Source organism: Notamacropus eugenii, chromosome 4, assembly GCF_028372415.1.
Source record: "Notamacropus eugenii isolate mMacEug1 chromosome 4, mMacEug1.pri_v2, whole genome shotgun sequence".
Classification (NCBI taxonomy): Eukaryota; Metazoa; Chordata; class Mammalia; order Diprotodontia; family Macropodidae; genus Notamacropus; species Notamacropus eugenii.
In genome coordinates this window covers 276,926,177-276,930,304 of record NC_092875.1, presented here as the reverse complement: position 1 = coordinate 276,930,304, position 4,128 = coordinate 276,926,177, and positions in this window count along the sequence as shown.

The window sequence follows — 4,128 nt, the reverse complement described above, 5'->3', positions numbered from 1 at the left end:
TCCCAGGGAAAAGATCTGGTTTCCTCACTGGGAATGAAACGCAAAGTCTGTTACTCCAGCAATATGTCTTCCAGTTTAGGGGAGCTCTGGTCTTCCGTTCCCCATGGTTAAGTACCTCCTAAAAACTATGGCTTTCCTTTATGGCCATATTTTTGGGACATGGCCAATGTAGGAATTTGTTTTCCTTGATCATATATATATTTGTAGAGTTAAAGAAAAAATTGATAATAATATTGTAGTTCTCTGTAACTTAGTCTTAAGTCTGCCTGAAAAAAATTCAATTTAAAGTATATCCAAGCTCTAGCCAGTAGAGATGTTCAAGGTGGCATAGATCCCCAGGCCCTCTGACATGACCCACTCCAAGAAGATTTCAGGGAACCTTTTTAGGAATTTTGAATTAAAAAAAAAGACATTTAAAAATATAGCCAGGGCTCCCATTTTAGAACTGAACAAGGAAATCATTATCTCATATCTCCTGGACTACTTCCTCACTTCTAGAGTTAAAGGGACCTTCTACTTCCTATGAAAAACCTAAATCTTTTCTTAATGGACAAGGATGGATACTATTAGCCTGCCAATCACTTCAGGTAGTGGGGCGATTTGGTTGTCATCCTTACATATTTACATAAAAAACCCCTTTTTGTTATTTTAGCTATTATCACCTTTCCAAAGAGCTTTCTACAGCTTTTAAAGAAAGGCCTTTAAAGAAAAATATTTCATGTGTGGACTGTATTGTTAATGTGTATATGTATTGTTAATATTTCTAAAGAAATTAAAAAGGTGAATTTTAATAAGCTTCCACACTGAAAAAGGGTTTGTTTTCTAAGAGGGGAAAAAGAGGGGAGAGAGAGAAAATAAATTTTTGTTAATTAAAAAAATTAAATTAAAAAAAACTCTCCTTGGGTGGGGTTGGATAAAAGAAATGTCCTGCTGAGAGAGGTGGGATGGTAGGGAGACTATACTGGAGTTGAGGAAACTGTATTAAACATAAGAAACATCAGAATCAAGAATAAACAGTAGTGGCAGAAAAGCCCTCAGCACAGCTGAAGTTAACTGTGGGAAAATTCCAGATCACTCGGATGCAGAAAAAATTGCCAGATATTAACAGAGCTCTCCTTTATGTGCTCTTGGTGGATATTTAAATTAGAGTAGGAAAGACTGAGATCATACAAGCTCTGACACTTCAAAAGAAAATGAAGCATGTAAGTTGATAATGCAGGAGGGTGAAAGATGAAAAAATGCTATTTATCATACTCTGCCTCCTCAGCTCTTTTTACAATGATTGTTTCCATTTTTGTCATTTTTACCAATTTGAAGGGTTTTTCTAGATTTTATCCAGGCACAAAAGATAGACAACAGTTAGTCTGATAAAAATATGGTCTCTTTAGTGTGCTATAAGCTCAGTAGGAGTCAGCACAATAATATGTCAGCCAAGAAAAACAATGCATTTTTAGGCTACATCAGGAGACAGTGTCTCTAGGAAAGTGATAGTCCCTCTGTACTTTGCCCTGGTCACGTTAATTGGAATCAGTTCTAGGTATAGAATATTGGGAAAGGCATTGATAAGCTGGTGAGTGTCCAGAGACAGCATCCAGGATGCTCTATACAATTGAGGATCATTGAAAGGATTCCTAGTTGCTTAGGCTGCAGAAGAGAATACTAAGGGAACATGATGGCTATCTTCAAATATTTTCAGGACTATCATTTGGAAGAGGTATTACATTTGTTCTTATCTCCAAAAGGTAGACTTAGGAACAGTGGTTGGAAGTACCAGAGGTAAATTTAGGCTTAATTTGTGGGAAAATATTCCCAACAATTAAAGCCATCCAAAAGTAGAATGAGCTATTCTAAGGACTAGTCACTTTCCCTTTCACTGGAGTTTTAAGAAAAGGTTTGGTGATCTGTGGTTGGGTAGAATATAGAGAAGATATGTTTTAAAAATAAGTTTTAATTATAAACTAAGGTTTTTGCTGACTTTTGTTTTTATGTCACACTTATTTCTAGAAATCCTACCTTTCCCTTTTAACAAAGAAAAACAATTAATTAATGTGTCAATAGAGCAAGGATCAGTAAAAAAAATTTTTGGAAAGATTCAGAAAATAAATATTTAGGTTTTGTGGTGCAAGAGGCAAAATCAAGGACATTATCCAAGTACTTACATAATAAGAGACAAAACAAATTTCTATAAATTTTTTATTGAAAAATTCAAAATATAATAATTGAGCACAAGTTTTTTTTTGGGGGGGGTAAGACAGGATTACTGATGTGAAGGATGGAACTCTTTTTTGGAAGATAATATTTTGCTTAACTGGGACTTAAAGTTAGTGTTCCTTATCATCAATTGATCGCAAATGTTCATCTGTTAATGCTGATCATTAATGTAATTTTATGTATTCCATCTTTGAAAATGCCTTTTCACACAGATTGGTGCTGCCAAATACTTACATCAGTCTATGAACATATGATTTTAATTGAACATATTCATCATTTGGAAGGCATTTATAGAATTCTATGAGATTCTTCTCTTGATATTGTTTTTTAGCATGTCATTCCATTACAAATTAATCTCTTCCAAGTGAAGGTTAGGTGGGAGCTCCTCAAATGCACAGTTAAATGGATTTTAAAATATGGAAATTTCCTTTACATTTTCATGGAGGTCTGAGAAACACAGCTGGAACTGTAGAATGAGCTCAGAAAATCTATCTGCTGCAAATTTGTGTAGAAATGGAGATCTTGCTTCTTTTAACTTTTGACAACATGAGAAGTGTGTAAAGCAACTGGACATTGCTTGTGATAACATTGGTTGTTGTTGAATTGACTATACAGTACAAATTTCACATATCAGTACTGCTTTGTCTTATAATTTTAGATTGATTTCATTGAGAATCCTATTCCACTGATCTACTTTTCTGTCTTTTTTAACCAGTACCAAATTATTTTGATAATTACTTATTATAGTTTGCCATCCAGTAATGGCGTATATCCTCATTCCTTCTTTTTTTATTATTCTCTTTGAGATTCTAAAACTTTTGTTCTTCCAAAAAGTTTTGTTTTTGTTTTATCAGTTTCTATATGATATCCCTTTGGTAACTAGATTAGTATAATATCAAATACTATAATATTAAATTTATAAAGTGAATCAGCACAAATCACCGTTTTAACATGTTAGCATTGCCCAACTATGACAATGAACAGTTCTCTAATTATTTAACATCTGTTTTTCTGTAAGGGATATTGTGTAGTTATTTATTTAAGGAACTGCTTCTTCTGTATATGGACATTTTATTCATTGGAAGGGGCAGAAGAAAAGGGTATTTGTGTGAAAAAAGGAACTTGAGACAGTTCTGAGAATCTGAGATAAAATTGTCCTTCAGATAAATGTACTACCAACAAAACCTATTTGAAAGCAGCTCAAAGATGGAGATGGTTGCTAGGCACCGATGTCCATAAGTTCATTTACGTGTGACTGTTTTCAGTTTTGCAGCTTTTTAAAAGAACTGTTTAGAATAACAGGACTGTTTAGAGACAAGGGGAATGTTAGCCAAATCTAGAGTCAGGATGGCCCGAGTTAAAATCCGATCTCAGATACTTACTGGCTGTTTGACTGGGCAAGTCATTTAGCTTCTGTTTGCTTCAGTTTCCCCAACTGTAAAAGGGGGATAACGATAAGGCATCTACCTCCCAGAGTTGTGAGGATCAAACGATATAATATTTGTAAAGTGCTTAGCACAGTGTCTGGCACAGGGTAGGCACCATATAAATGTTTTTCTCCTTTTCCTTCCCTGTTATACTTAATTGAACTGTGGATTTTTTTAACCTGTTAGAGATTTACAAGGAGGCATTGACTTGAGTGTTAGAAGCTATAAGGACATGAGAATATGAGAAACAGGAGGAAAAGTCACAGCAGCTGCTGGAAGAAGGAAGCTAGTATTGGAGACTACCCCTTACTGTTTGAAAGAAGGAGAGCGGGGGAGACTTAGAGTATAAAAGTCACTGCTTTGGGCAGAATTGACTGAGAGAACCAAGTGAAGACAAACAGACTTAGGCTAGGAGCAGCTAGGAGCTCTTTGGAGGAAAGTGGCATGTGAAAAGTAATCTTTTCTGCCATCTACAGCCAGAGGGGAAACC